The sequence below is a fragment of the Ursus maritimus genome, unplaced genomic scaffold (assembly GCF_017311325.1).
Source record: "Ursus maritimus isolate PB19 unplaced genomic scaffold, ASM1731132v1 scaffold_29, whole genome shotgun sequence".
Classification (NCBI taxonomy): domain Eukaryota; kingdom Metazoa; phylum Chordata; class Mammalia; order Carnivora; family Ursidae; genus Ursus; species Ursus maritimus.
The window spans coordinates 28,225,213-28,242,418 of record NW_024425452.1 but is presented as its reverse complement, the minus strand read 5'-3'; positions in this window follow the sequence as shown (position 1 = coordinate 28,242,418).

The following is a 17,206-nucleotide window of genomic DNA, read 5'->3' as shown; positions in this document are numbered from 1 at the left end:
AATCCTCAATATTGATTTATAAAAGGAATGTATCAGTAGATCAAGCAGTGAATTTCACTGTCATATGAGACAAAGAAAATCGTTCTTTAATAAATAAATGTCTTACCCCAAAAGGCTTTATATAAATATGTATGTTAGGTACCAAATGGAAATAGGCACAGGCATGGAAACGAAATTAAAAGCAAAGACATCAACTCAAGTGTCCATTGATAGATGAATGGGTAAAGAAGATGTGATATATTTATAGAATATAAATAGTATATGTAATATATATTATATAGAATACATATAGAATATCACTCAGCTATAAAAAAATGAGATCCTGCCATTTGCAACAATATGGATAGACCTAGAAGGTATTATGCTAGGTGAAATAAGTCAGACAGAGAAAGACAAATGCCATATGATTTCATTTCTATGTGGAACCTAAAAAACAAAACAAAGAACAATCAAAAAAGCAGAAACAAATCCATAAGTAAGGAGAAAAAAACTGGTGGTTGGGGAGTGGGCAAAATGGGTAAAAGGGAGTGGGAGGTAAAGGCTTCCAGTTATGGAGTGAATAAGTTATAGGGAGGGAAGGTACAGCATAGGGAATGTAGCATTGCATGGTGACAGATGGTAGCTACACTTATGAACATTTGACACCTGTAGAGTGTCAAATCACCATGTTGTACACCTGAAACTAATGTAATATTGTGTGTTAAGATAAATAAAATGAGAAAATAATTATTAAGATAAATAAAATAAAAAATTTCAACTTGCCAATAAAAATTTAAAAATTTTTTAATTAAAAAATAAAAACAAAGACATCATCTCTCAAAGTCTCTACTTCGTATTACTGATGATCATTTAGTACTACCTTATTCATACAAAAAAAGCATGTGTGTCAATCTACATATGATGTTCAATTAGTTAACATATTAATATTGTTTTTCCAGTGAGTGGTTTACAAATACCAGGAGTTTATCATAGTTGTTATCACTTTCATTAATTTAACTGATTTGTCATATATTATTTCAGGAACCTTGGAATATATGTACATAATGAACAAAAGAAAATGATGCAGTGCATTAACTTTTTATAATAGATTTTACTTTTTAGAGCAGTTTTAGGTTCATGGCAAAATTGAGAGGAAGGTACAGAGATTTCCCATATACGCCCTGCTGAGACTCATGTATGGCCTCCCCACATTATCAACATCCCCCATCAAAGTGATACATTCGTTACAATAGGTTAGCCTACACTGACACACCGTTATCACCTAGAATTCATAGTTTACATTAGGGTTCACTCTTGGTTTTGTACATTCTGTGGGTTTGGACAAATATATGTGTCCATCATTATAGTATCATACAGAGTAGTTTTCAATGCCCTAAAATCCTCTGTGCTCCACCTCTTCGTCTTTCCCTCCCCCTAAGCCCCAGGCAACCACTGATCTTGTTACTGCCACCATAGTTTTGCCTTTTCTAGCATGTCAAGAGTTGGAATCATAAGTATGCAGTCTTTTCAGGTTGGCTTCTTTGACTTAGTAATATACATTTAAGTTTCTTCTACGTCTTTTCATGGCTTAATAGTTCATTTCTTTTTTGGTGCTACATAATATTCTATTGCCTGGATGAACGACAGTTCATTTATTCAACTCCAGGAGAACATCATGGTTGCTTTCAAGTTTTGGCAATTATGAATAAAACTGCTGTACACATCCATGTATGGGTTTCTGTGTGGACATAAGTTATCAACTCCTTTGGGTGAATACCAAGGAGCACAATTGATAAATAGTACGGTAAGAGTATGTTTTGTTTTGTAAGGAAGTAACTGCCAAACTGTTGTCCTAAGTGGTTATACCACTTTGCATTTCCAACAGCAATGAATGAGAATTTATGTGGCTCCACATCCTCGCCAGCATTCGGAGTTGTCAGCTGTGGATGTCGGCTAGTCTAATGGAAGTATAGTGGCATCTTGTTTTAATTTTCATTTCCCAGATGACATAAAACATAGAGCATATTTTCAAACGCTTATTTGCCATCTGTTTATCTTCCCCAATGATAAGTCTATTAAGATTTTTGACCCACTTTTTAATTGGATTGTTTGTTTTCTTATTGTTAGGTTTTAAGAGTTCTGTGTATACTTTAGATAATAGCTCTTTGTCAAATGTGTCTTTGTAAATATTTCCTCCCAGCCTGTGGCTTATCTTTACATGCTCTTGACAGTGTCTGTTGGCTGAGCAGACTTTTTAAAATTTGAATGAAGTCCAGCTTAGCAATTACTTACTTCATAAATCATTTCTTTGTAGCTAAAATGCCATGGACATACCCAAGGTCATCTAGATTTCCTGCTATGGTATCTTCTAGGAGGTTTATAGTTTCACACTTTACATGTATGACTCTGACATTTTAAATTATTTTTGTGAAGAGTATAAAGTCTACATCTAGATTCTCTCTCTCTCCTTTTATGTTCCATCACCATTAGTTGAAAAGATTATTTTATTCCATTGTATTGCCTTCACTCTTTTGTTAAAGATCAATAGACTGTATTTGTGTGGGTCTATTTCTGGGTTGTCCATTCTGTTCCATTTGTCTATTTGTCTATTATTTCACCAACACCACAGTGTCTTGATTGCTGTAGCTTTTTTAAAATTTTTATTTATTTGAGAGAGAGAGAGAACAAGCAGAGGGAGCAGCAGAGGGAGAAGGAGAAGCAGGCTCCCCGCCTAGCAGGGAGCTTGATGTGGGACTCGATCCTGGGACTCTGGGATCATGACCTGAGCCGAAGGCAGCTGCCCAACTGACTGAGCCACCCAGGCGCCCCTATTGCTGTAGCTTTTTGGTTAAGTCTTATAGTCAAGTGGTGTTACTCCTCCAACTTTGATCTTCTTCAATATTGTATTGGTTACTTGGGGTCTTTTGCCTCTCCATTTATATGTTAGAATCAGTTTATCATTATCCACAAAACAATTTGCTGGGATTTTGATAGGGTTTGTATTGAGTCTATAGAGCGACTTGAAAAAAACCTGACACCTTGACAATATTGAGTCTTCCTAGCCATGAATAAGGACTCTCTCTTCATTTATTTAAGTCTTCTTTGAAATCTTTCATCAGAGTTTTGTACTTTTCCTCATGTAGATCTTACACATATTTTGTTAGGTTTATACTTAAGTATTTCATTTTGGGGGGTGCTAATGGAAATGGCATTTTTTACATTTCAAATCCCACTTTTTCATTGCTTGTATATAGGAAAATGATTGACTTGTATATTAGCCTAATATCCTCCAACCCTGCTACAATCACTTTTTAGTTTCAGGATTTTTTTTTTTTTTTTGTCTATTCTTTCAGAATTTCTACGTAGATGATCATGTCATTTGCAAACAAAGACAGTTTTATTTCTTCCTTTCCAATCTGCATACCTTTTATTTCCCTTTCTTGTATTGCATTAGTTAACAACTTCCAGCACAATGTTGAAAAGCAGTAGTGAGAGGGGACAACTTTGCTTTGTTCCTGATCTAGTGAGAAAGCTTTAAGTTTCTTACCTTTAAGTATGATATTAGCTATACATTGTTTGTAGATGTTCTTTACCAAGTTGAGGAAGTTTTCCTATCTTCCTTGTTTACTGAGAGTTTTTATTATGAATGGAATGTTGAATTTTGTCAAATGCTTTTTCTGTGTCTATTGATATTGGTCTATAGTTTTCTTTTCTTATAATGTCTAGTTTTTAGAGTAATACCACCCTCATAGAATGATGTAGGACGTACTCTCCCTGCTTCTATATTGTGCAAGAAACTGTGGAGAATTGGTATGATTTCTTTCTGAAAAAGAAAAAAATCTATTCTATTTGGTAGAATTCACCAGTGAACCCATCTGGCCCTGCTGCCTCCTGTTTTGGAAGTTTATAAATCATTGATTCAGTGTCTTTAATAGCCATAGGCCTATTTGGATCACTGCATTAACTTTTGAAAGTAGGGTAAGAAGGGATCGGTAACAGTCATGGAAAATTCAATCCTACAGATGGCCCAAATTAAACTAAATGTGGATAGTTACATATCTTCTTGTGAAGAATGGTACAAGAATCATTCCTGCATTCTCTACCTGCTGAGATTTCCACGTCATGGATTAGTTTTATCTGTCCTTCTAAAACAAGAACTGATAAAAGTTATGGCACCCAATTCAAGTTAACCAAGTCCAGTACGCTGTTTTAACTGACCACCTACAATGCAAGTAAAGCCTACCCTCAAAGAGTTCAAAATTTTCTAGGAGAAGTAACTGCATGAAATTAAGTATTTTTAAACAGCACAATTTGTATTTAATTAAAGTATGTCTGATAAGAGAGGGAGAGATAATAATAGCTAACACTCACTTAGCACTACCTGTGTGTGGGACATTCTTCTAAGCAGTAGGATACACCTTGGAGAAGAATTCACTTTGATTAGGTCATAAAGATGGGGAAAAAATTTCAACAATTTGAAAAAAAAAACATTGAAAGATATTCTAGGCAAAGAAAAACAGCATGAAGAGAAAAGTAGCAGGTAGGGAAATAGAGAATATGATTAAAGGAGGCTAACTGGGTGGCTACTGTATAAATAGGAAGAAAGTAAGAGATAAATCTGGACACCTAGGCAAGAGCCACAAACCTTGGATGCCATTTACTCTAGAATTGTTTTGAGCAGAGAAATGACCAGCCATTTCCCTCCAAAAATGCATTTTAGAAACTATTCATTTTGGTCTCAACAAGATGGACTAATGTGGTCAAGCTTTAAAAATATAAAGCTTGTGTTTCATAGGGTACCAAGGAAACAAACCAGGTCAATAAAAAATAAGTAAATAAACAGACTATATCAATTAGAAACTGTGTTCTACTACCTATAACATGTAACTAATGGCTCAAATAAATACAGGATTTTTTTATTGCTTATTTGTTTGTTTTTAATCACTCATCAGCAATCTAAGGTTGGCGAGGAGGTCAGTGACATCTTCAGAGACTCATCCTACTCTTCTCCTGTTCTGTCATCCATAGCATAGGATTTCAATCTCATGTTTGCAAGCTGGCTGTGCACCTCAAGTCAGGCATTTGTATCTGAGCAGAATTAAGGAACAAGGACAAAAAGAAAGGGCAAAGGGCAAAGCCTCACACTGTTTTGCCTTTTATTCAGAATAGGAAGTCCTCCTCAGACACTTAGGCTCATATCTCCTTGCCAGAAATGTGTCTCAGGGCCACCCATAGCAATAAGAAAGTGGAATTTTATTTTCCAGTGTCTATAATATTAGGAAGATAGAGAAGGAAGTTGCAATGGGAGAGAAATAGAAAGAAGGTTCTATATCTGCCAAAGCAGTGGATTCAGTACAACAAACATCACAGAAGTACTTATGTCTAGCAGATCCCTTTGTTTGCCTACTCAACAGTGATCTTCCCCATGATCCTTTCACTGGTTGTGTCCAGAAATCTAGAGTCTTCTGCTCAGGGTCCAATTCCAGGCCCAAGAAAATAATAATTCATTTTAGCCAATCATAAAGCCCCCAAATCCCTTTGCCAGTGATTAGATTACAAATGGTCATATGACCCAGTTTTAGCCAATGAGCCATAAGGAAAAGTCTACTGGAAGCTTATAGAATGAGGTTTTCTCCCCGAGAACAATTTCACCCCCTCAGAGCTGTTGTTGCCATCTATGAGAATGACGAAAGCTATCACTCACACAGATAGAAGAGTGGAAAAATGAAGAACATGTGGGTGTTCATCAATCCTGATGACTTTATTGAGGTACTGAATCAGCTATGGAACCATCTTCCCCTGGATTTCTTATTTTCTGAGATAATTGCTTAACCCACCGTTAATTAATTGTTCTTGCAACCTCAAGCATATTAACTGTCATAATATGAGCGCAACATTCAAATCAAGACTCTGGAAATATAGAGGAGAAATGAGGGATCTAATTCAGGTCACAGATTAAGGTCCAGGACTGAAGTTCATGGATACGGCGGTAGCAGAGAATAGAAGTACATAGAAATGGGAAGGGTTCACTACAAAATAACTTTATGCTTTGAATACAATTTCCTCATACAAAATCAAATTTTGGAAATCTAAATAAAAGCTTAGCTCTTATTTTTGCCAACACAGAATGTGATAATTTTATGGACTTAACTGTCTATGCAAAAATCACTGTATTATTATGCACTGATTCTTGAACTTGCTTAAGAGACAGTTCTGGAAATGGCTGTGATGGGAGTCAGATACTAATCAGGACTTGGGCAAGTGTCTAGCAGGTCTGGCACCGCACACCTGGCAGAAAAGCAATGAGTGTGTCAGGGACTGACATGAAAAAATTCTGACATTAAAGGCTTTTCTGTAGTAGTAACTTTTTCTCCCATGCCATCGTTCTACTTGCTTTCATAAAATATAAACCTTTATTAAGCTGACCAAAATTCAGAGCAGAAATAAAATGATATGATAAATAACATATCGTGAGGAATGTATTTTCAGGATGCACCAGAGAAAGAAAACATAATAAAGCTGATGATAGATATTTTGCAATAATACCTATATATAATTAGGGTCATTTCTAGGCTAGGCTGGGGGTGTGATTGCTAGGACAAATCATAGTGTAAGTTGTTTCCTTCCCATGCTCAATATTTTTACCCAGTTACAATGTGTTCAGAATAAATCTCAAGAGCATCCTTGAAGAAGAAAAGAAGTGGAAAATGTTGTAATATTCAGTCTTTGGAGAAGTGAAGGAACAGTCCCCCCAGCTCTTCTTTGATATAGTGGAGAGGTTTACAGTCTGGTTAAATGTGTTAGAATCTCATCTTACTTTGCTAGAGCTATCACAGTTTACAAAAAACTTCAACATAGAAAACTTCACTTAAAACTTGAAGCACTCATAAGTATCAGGCACTAATAATTCTTCTCTAATGATCTGTGTGAACCTTTCGCACAACATTCATTCTCCACCTTTTGCTTCAGTTTTTAGTGACCCAAGGGGATGAATTCTCCAGTCTCTGTTATGTGAGTTGCTTTACCCTTTGGCTTCAAATGGGAGGCATGAGTAAGAGATCAGAAGGCAGGAGAAGGGGTACTTTTTCCCCAGTTCCCTGATTACTTCAATGCCATAGTTTCTCAGCTGCTCATCCCATTATGGCCTCTGCTGCTGATGCAAGCCATGGCTCCCATTCTCACAAGGCTCCAGTAACACTTTTTCCCTTTGCCTCTTCAAGCCCAGTGTGAACATAGCTTCTCATGCTATTTTGGTCCTCAGGGTATCAACATCTATCTTGGTTCCCACACTATCTAAATAATCCATTTGAATGTGACTTCTGTTCCTAAGAGTCACTTACCAATCTTCTGTTCTTAGTCTACAGTTTTTCCCTTCTACTATATTATCTTTATGTGTACGTATCCCAAATAACTGCTTTCCTCTCTCTATTCCTACCAATCACCAGAGAAACTCAAGATATCAATATTCAAGACCTAGAAGATGACCCAATTTGGCATAATGTAAGAAGGGATTTGATCAGTGTTCATTTTAGAGAAGTATTTGAAATGTAAGCTTATTGAAGCATATTTTCCCATCACTCTCATAAAAATGCTTCTTCTGAGAAAGATTTAAAAGCTTTGGGAAGGAATGGCTTATTAAAAAGTAAGCAGATCAGTGCAGTACAACTATTTCTCCTAAACTTTTTTTGAAAAATATGATTAAAACATAATATGATGTTTTTATGATGTGTATTAAAATTACCATTCCATTCTTCACTCAGGTCAGTATAGCCCCAGAGATACATAATACTTAGGAGAACATTTCGTTGATTTGGGCCATGAAAACAGCCAAAGAGAAGTCATATCAAGAAGCAGAGATACATTCTCTGTTTCAGTTTTGTCCTTTGCTGTTTTCTGTGGTGAGTTTAAAGTATACAAATTCATTCATAGAAATAACTTTGAAAAAAATTACAGCAAAAACTTTCCATTCTACTTTGCTCTTTCTGAAAGCATGATAATGGTTATGTGTAGAATGATAATATTGAATGATAATGATTAATATTGAAAAGTTTTGCAAAAGTATGAACTAAAAATTAGATCTTGTACTTTGATTACATGATGGCTTTTCCTTAGATGACCTTGAGAATCAACCAAATTTTTTAAGTTGAGCATTAACCAAATTATTATAATTTTAATTATTTGATTATGTGAGTGTTCTTCTTCTTAGACTCTAAGTTCCTTAAGAGCAGGTACGAGTTTTAATAGTTTCTGTACTCTCAGATCTATCCTGGCATATGGTGGGTCCTCACTAAATGTATATTCAGTTAATTGTGATATGTTTAGTGAAAAGCTGCTCTGATGATCCTTTTCCATATTTGTACTAAGTTCAAAATGTTTTTCAATGGCTACCATGCTGTTTTTTGTGTAATGGGGCATATATTTTTTTTCTTCTAATATTTCTCAGAGACAGCATGTCAATAAACCTTTGTAAACATTCACATTTATACCTTGGACGTGCTCAGCCTCCCTTTATCAAAATTTGCACAAACAATTCAAATGGTAGCCTCTATTCCTGTTTGGAGTGATGTCCTTCCAAACATGTGAGATGTGAAATGCATTTGTTCATATATAATTGATCTCATACACAGGAAAAAAAACTTTGTTTGGTCTTCTAAAGTAGATAATCTCCACTCTGGACACCTGAATTTTGGCTTCAATTGCCCAATTATTGGTTGTGTCTCAAGTTCAAATCCCTCTCCTGAAAGATCTCTCTCTTTCCCTCATTCATTAATCTCAAGGATTATTTCTTTTCACCACCACTAGTTTTACTCCATTTTGTGATAGAAATTATACATGAACACTTAAAAACCAATCATAAAAAAACTCAAATAATGAATATTTTAAGTCTTTTTTTACCTTCTTCTCCATTCTATTCCCCTTCTAGTAGTAACTACTATTAACAAATATGTCCTGCTGGACTTTTTCCTTTGCATTTACAAACTGATATGTATAGATGCAGATATATACATATCTTGTTTGGAATAGTTGTCATTTTGAGGGTTTTATTAACGTAAGTGGGATCATGTTTTCTGATCTTCCTTTTCCCTTTAACTTTCCCTTTGATTCTCCTGTTCTCCTGTCTATATAACACATCAGAAAGAAGAAGGAGGAGGAGGAGGAGGAGCAGAAGGAGAAGGAGAAGGAGAAGAAGGAGGAGAAGGAGAAATTAAGACCCAAAGAGATGAAGTAACTTACCCAAGTCGCACAGGTATTTGTCCCAAATTTTATGACAGATCATTTCCCCATAGAGTGAAGATGGGTAGGTCATGCTTTCAGCAACAAAATGTCAGGAGCTCACCACAACAAAGATTTGTTTCTCACTCACTTGACAAATCCATCACAGCTGACAATGGTTCTCCATGTTCCCTTCCCCAGGACTTAGGAAGCTGCCTCTACCAGTCACACAGCAGAGGAAAAAGAGAAATGCCAAATAATAACCTGGCCCACAAAGCTTTTACACTGCCGTTTCATCAGTCAAAGCAAGTTATATGACCAAATCTGACACTGAGGTGGGGAAGTATGATCTTCAGCAAGAAGAGAAGACATAATAGTTGACAAATAATGATACAAAGTGTACACATCCTTCTTCCTCTTTTCTTGTTTTCTTTTGATTCAAAGAGATTTGTTTTCTGGGGTGCCTGGGTGGCTCAGTCGTTAAGCGTCTGCCTTCGGCTCAGGGCATGATCCCGGAGTCCTGGGATCGAGCCCCACATCAGGCTCCCTGCTCCACTGGGAAGCCTGCTTCTTCCTCTACCACTCCCCCTGCTTGTGTTCCCTCTCTCGCTGGCTATCTCCTCTCTGTCAAATAAATAAATAAAATATTTAAAAAAAAATAAGAAAGAGAGATTTGTTTTCTGATTCCTTTTTTTTTTCTCTCTCTACTAATTTGCAAGTTATTTTTAAGGTTTGCTATAAAATGTTATATGCCCACTTTACTCTTCAAAGACTAAAGTTGTTATTTTCATCCTCCCAAACAATACAGTTTAACTCTAATATCTCAACACTGACTTATAGGCTATTGTTTTGCAGAGTTTAGTCCTTTTTTCTTACTCCAAAAATCATACATTATTACTTTTTGGTCTTATAGACAGTGTTTTAGATATTTATCCATTTTTACCAAATAGTCCTTTCTTAGTCACATATTTTCCTCATAGGATAATTTTCTAGCTAATTTCTAGATAATTACTTCAGAATATTTCTAGTAAGGGTTATTAATGATAAAACTCTTGTCAGTTTGGATGTATCTGAAAATGTCTTTTTATCTCCCTCTTTCTTATTTATATTATTAGTTATCTTATTCTAAGTTAAGATTTATTTTCATATGATACTTTGAAAATGTTATTCCCCTGTTTTCTGGCCACCATTACTGAAGATGAGAAAGAGTCTGTTGACCAAAATGTTGTGTCTGGGATTTAATATATCTTTCTCTCTGGATGATTGTAAGATTTTGTTTCTTCGATGATTTTCAGTTTCAGTTTGATGGGTTTTGGGTTTGACCACAAATTATCTCAAGGATCAATATTTACTTAGATTTCTCAAGAGAGATTTGATCTTTCTCCCTTCATCCAGAACCTCTGCAGAGAGTACTTAATTTTTATTCATTCTTTCACAGAAGATGCAACTTTCCTAGTCTGGCCTTATCTGAAGGGTCTCCTGTTAGATTTCTGACATGCAACACGATCTAGCTTTGTCTTTTGACCTCACAGCCCCAACCAGACATCAAAATAAAGGTCATGGAACTAGCCATGAGTAACTGCATTTCCCTAGAGAAATTAGTGATTTGATGATTCACTATATTTTTGCCTTCTGAGAATTTCTCTTAATTTTTTTCTGGCTCAGCAATGCCTTTATAGATGTATTTGTAGATGATTTTCAGACGGGGTGGGCTGGGAAGCTAGTTTGCAAAAATACCTGAAATAGAAGTTCCTGATAATCAATATACTATGAGCACTGAGAAACTTCTGAGAGAGACTAAGTACTATCTGTCCCGTGTAACTGTTTGTGGTCTGATAATTCATGAACCTCTGAACCTCAGCTTTTTCTTATAGATCATATATTGGCTTTCCTCTCCAGCACTCACTGTTTTCTGCCTTATGGGATATCTTCATAGCAAGACCTAGCTCTGGTTCTATGGATCTCACTGTGTTTCACTCTCCTACCCAACCTAATTCAGGTACTCAACTAAAATAATTCATTCTCACGCCTGCCCCAAACTCCACTTCTTGGCTCTAAAAGGTTCCTAATCTGATCCCATTTTCACGTGACGCTAGATGTATTTTTGCATCCCACTCCAACACTGAATCATAGTGATTTTCCATTATGTTATTGACTTGTGTCCACCATCTGCAGGCTTATAAAAAGTTTCTTCTTCTTCAAGTCCTCCATGGTATTAATAAGGAAAAGCTAAAAAGAACTACTTCTAAAATTTAAATATTTAAATGTTGCGCGATTCTAGAAAAAAATGGATTTCTCAGACTTAAGCACAGAATGTCTTTTTTCTTTTTTTGAAAGTTCTAAGTTAATTATATAGCCTAGGTTAGGAATAATACTCTTTTATCATCACTTAATGTCTATAAAAGATGCTTTTAAAATGGATGAAACAAACGAAGTAGTTGAAAATCCTGCACATTTACTTAAATGAGTTTAGTTTTCCCAAGATTGATCCATCTCAGAAACAGGTAGTGCACATTGGTGCTGAGGATCTGAAGTGTGCCAGCTGGGAAGACCTTCCACCTGTCCTAAATTCTAAAATTGGTACTCTATTTTGGAGTAATTTACAGACATTTGATCCCATGTTACAATAAAATCTTTCTTATTTCCATCTCCTTCCCATGGGTACCATCCTCATTTATTCTAGTAACATTTTCTGGGTAATTAGTTTTTAAAAATCACTTTAAATCATGACATCTTAGGTAAAAGAGATTTTTAAGAGGACATCATAGTGTTGCTTAGGGTTGGACCTGCAATGTGGTCAATTTTTTAAATTTTGAAAACAATTATATTCCTATTTTGCTGTCACAGACCCCTCCCCCCCAAAAAAATCTTACTTGGACTACCAAAATAAATCTTTAAAAAATATTTTAATGTTCCTATATAATTAGTCAAGCTATGATAATCATTCTCCTGTAAAGAAAAAATTATAAACCTATTTCTTTAATATACTTTAGAAAGTAATGTTAAAATAAAAGCCATAAAACAATGGAATCATTCACTTGGTGTTTATATTATTGCTTCCCAGCTATAGTCTCAGAGCCCCTCTAAAGATTTATTTGCAGTCTATGAAGAATGAGTGAAACATAATGAAATCATACTAATGAAAACTCTGTTCAAGACTAAATGTTTAATTACCAGAAAGTATAAATTGAGCTAGGTTATGCCCTATCAGTTATCCCCTATCATGAATAGATGAATAGAATGTGGAAGACAAGACAGTACTAAACACATTTGTGGTTTTATTTTCTCCCTCAGGAAACAAAACAGAATGCTCAATTGTGAAGCAGTGAGACAGATTGCTAATTTTATAATGATGGCTCCCAAGATTAAGTAGCAATCATTCTCTTTGGTTGTATAACTGCTAATTCAAAACCACCCAAAAAAGAAAAATCACTTAACATAAAGATAATGAGCCTGGGATGGCTAGATGGAACATCTTGCTTAGATTTGTGAATTCCAGGGTATACCACATTGAAAAATGAAGCTTTGGCTTGAGAATCAATTGCAGGAAGAAACTGATTTCAAACTCAAAGAAGTATTCTAGTTGTCTCACCATAATATGTTCTCTGACACAGAAGCATTCTGTCCAATATTCAGAATTTAATATTCTGGTTGTATCTATTAATGGCTCCTTGAAAATTCTCTAAACAAGATCAAGGGCAGCCTCTCCTTGGGGCGCCTGGGTGCCTCAGTCAGTTGAGTGTCCAACTCTTGGTCTCAGCTCAGGTCTGGATCTCAGGGTCATGGGTTCTAGCCACATATTGGGCTCCACACTGGGCATGGAGCCTACTTAAAAAGGGGGGGGCAGCCTCTCCTAACTCATTGCCATATGCAAAGGGATTAGATCCCACTCTAAGTATTTTATTACATGTAAAATTACTTATTCTCTTTATGGGTTTTGCAGTGAAAAAAATAAAACTTAACTACTTAACACTTAACAAAAGAATAGGAGTAATTTTAACAAACAGGGAACTTGGCAAAATAGAAATTTTACACATTAAGCAAGGATAACATTGCTGTTATGAATTATATGAGTCTTAAGAGTTCACCTGGCATTGCCTTTTTCTTCTCAATGGCCCAAAGTCATTTGGCTTTTGGAATATAACCAAGGATAGTAATTAAGGTTTAATGTTCTATCAAAGAGGTATTATACTCACAAGATCCTTGATGCCAAAGTCTCTAATTAGTGATTTTTTGTTTTTGTTTTTGTTTGTGGTTGGTGGGAATGTTCAGGAGAATAAGCATTAATTTAATAATTTGTGTAGAATTGGAAAACTATTACTCAAAATGGAATCCTTCAACTGTTATATATATACGGCTGCATAAACATCTATGTATATATCATTAGAAATAAGGTTTACAGTTTGGGGCACCTGGGTGGTTCAGCCAGTTAAGTATCCAACAATTGATTTCGGCTTAGGTCATGATATCAAGCCCCACATTGGGCTCTCTGCTGGGCACGGAGCCTGCTTAAATATCTCTCTCTCCCTCTACCTCTGCCCCTCCCCCCACACTGCTCACATGCTCGAGTGCACCCACTCTCTCTAAAAAAAAAAAAGAAGAAGAAGAAGAAGGTTTATGGATCAAGAGAAAGAGATACAAATATAAAATCAATGGACTTAAGTGAAAACTTGTAACCCAAGTTACAATAGGAAATATCAGTATGAACTTAAAATGCATTTTTTTAAATTAAATAAAAGCAAATAATGGTGAAAATCCAAAACATTGGCAACATCAAATGCTAGCAAGGATGTGGATCAATAGGAGTTCTCATTCATTGGCTGGTGGGAATGGAAAATAGTGCAGTCACTTTAGAAGACACATTGGCCCCTTTTTTTTACAAAACTATACATATTCTTATCATAGAAGCTAGCGATCATGCTCTTTGGGTATTTACCGAAATGAGTTAAAAACATATCCACACAAAAACGTACATATAGATGTTTATAGCAGCTTTGTTCACAATTGTCAGAACTTGAAAACAACAAAGATGTCCTTCAGTAGGTGAATGGATAAATAAATTCTGGTATATCTGGACAATGGAATATTACTCAGCACTAAAAAGAAAGGAACTATCAAGCCATGAAAAGATATGTAGGAACAGAAGTCAGTCTGAAAAGGCTATGTACCATATGACTACAACAATATGACGTTATAAAAAAGGCAAAACTATGAAAACCATAAAAAGATCAGTGGTTGCCAAGTATTAGATGGGGAAAAAGGGATGAATAGGCAGAATATAGAGGATTTTTAGGACACTGAGACTATTCTGTATGGTACTATAATGATGGTTACATGTCTTTATACATTTGTCAAAACCATTGAATGTACAAGATCAAAAGTGGCCCTATTATAAACTATGGACTTTGGGTAATAATGATGTGTCAATACAGTTTCAGAGGTGGTGACAAATATACCAGTCTGTTAGAAGATGTTGATATTGGGGGAGGCTGTGCATGTGTAGGGGCAGATGGGAACTCTTTGTACTTTCTGTTCAATGTTGCTGTTATTCTGAAACTGCACTAAAAAATAAAATCTATTTTCCAAAAGGTACATTTTCCCTAACTCTGTCCACTGAAAAGGCGTAAGGGAAAAAGAAAATCACCCTGGCTCTAATGAGCACCCCTTGTGCTGAGATTGTTGTATCTAATGTTTTTTCCCAATGAAAATAAACCAGAGCTCCATAAAGAAATAGGCGATTACATGGCTGGCAAAGGAAATATACAACATGTGTCTGGGGCATCTTATAGTAGAAAGCAATAAAACTATTAAAACATATTGCCATGTCACGGTACTCAGGAGTTAACTTGAAAAGCCTTCTACTGGGCAAAGGTGGGGTAATTTGCATCTCAGAAAGAATAATAACTGTAGTGGAGTGATATTAGTTAATATATATACATTATATATGTATATAATGTATATATATGTATATATATATTTATTATATATATGATATATGTATATAATATATATCATATACATATAATAAAATAGATTTCAAAAGTATATTTTAAAAGTACATGTAGTGGTCTCCTTAGAAGGATGCTGGGAAAGTAATTAAAACTTTAAAACTGGTACACTAAGAAAAATAATCAAGCATTTACCCTTTTCTTTGTGAACAAAACTTTGGAGTAACCAATTCAAATAGCTGATTCTTTACAGCCATATTCCAGCTTTAAAAAAAGGAAGAAGGAATAATAAAATTAGAATATTCCCATTTTGTGAATTTATAATGAAAAAATTAATCTAAGCAATGATTACCGATGTTTGCTAATACCATAAAATGAAGGACAACCAGACATTAGTTATCTCCTGATGAAAATACACAATAACACTCAAAATAATTCTAACCAAATAAAATTAAAAAATCAAACCTGAATCAAACCAGACCTCTATATTTAACTCTCAGCTTACAGGAAATTCACGGAGCTATGCCAAGCAATACCAAAATGGTGCAAAATGAATTGGGGGAGAACAAGGTAACGAATTGTGACATTTTGAATACTGACTGGATTTTTAGTTAATCTAAGGAATTATCATGTATTTCTAAACCGTAGAGTGATACAATGATTATGATTTTAGAAGGGTCTTTATTTTTTAGTGAAATATTTAAAGATGAAAGATGTTATGCCTAGAATTTGCTTCGAAATAATCCAGTGGGGCAGAGTGGGTAGAGGCAAAACTGAAACAAGTCTGCCCATGAGTGATAATTGTTGTGAAGATGTATGATGGGTACTTAGAGGGTTTACTACACTCATCTTCTAGCTGTTTGTACTTGTTTGAAACGTTCCGTAACAGACAATATTTTATAATGGTAGTGTTACAACAGGATAAAAAGAATGCTTGATATCCTACCATATATTTCTCCAATACTTAATATAAAAGCAGCAAATACTCCAACAAATATTCAAATTACAATTCGAATGACTCAACCTTAATGTAGAAAAGATTTAAGAGATCTAATTTATCCAATTGTTTAGGTAACAAATTTAGGATCACCTTAATTTCTAACTGTTCTGTCATTTTGAGTCATAGGCCAAAAGAAGTTTTGTTAAAAATATCTGCAAACTATATTTATTTGAAAAGGAGAGGTAGATAAAATGATCTTAGGCAAACTAGTTTCCTCACGGAACCTTCAGCAGAAGGAACTTTTGAATTACTTTTAAACATAGAGAGTTTGGGAGACCTAAGAAATGTTTCTGACTTATATGGAGAGGCAGATGTCACGATGGCATATGTCAATTAAAAAAAATAATGCTACTAAATACAAGCTTTATATGATTAAATGAGATGAAAAGAATTTAAATGGTTAGTAATGCAATGAAAGCAAATAAAATAAGACATGAGATGGTATACTTCTAACCTCAGAAGAGGGTTAAGAAAGAATACAGAGATGAGAATGTTTTGGTCACCCTCATTGTGTTTGTAGAGAATAATGACCATGGGGATCATCCGAGCTCACATGGAAGATAAAGAAAGTCTAAGAGCTTAATGAATTTGGAGAAGTTTTATAATATCCTACTACAGAATAAATTCTTTTGACAGAAATGTTTATATGGTAAGGGATACTGAGACCCTGTTATAGGTTAACAGATTGATGACCAACGTAAATACAAATGAAATGTATGTCTGAGACATGAGGCTTTAGCCAAGCCCATTTGGAATTGTTAGGGCTGATAGTGCCCTTTTGAAGATGCTCAGGAGACAAATTTAGGAAATGAAGAAAATATGGCAATATAATAGGGACAAATCTTGCATCAATTAACAGAGTTTCCCCTGAAGGAATTCATGGTTTCAGGATTGGATTTAGTTAGAAATGCCAAAATGTTGACTCCTGCCCCATCAATGAAAAATCAGGTCCATAGGTTTCTATACATGTTGTTGAATATGTAAGATATATTGGCATAAGCTGAGCAGCAAGGAGAATTGAAACTGTAGATACAAGTACACCGTGAATAAACATACATAAAACTAT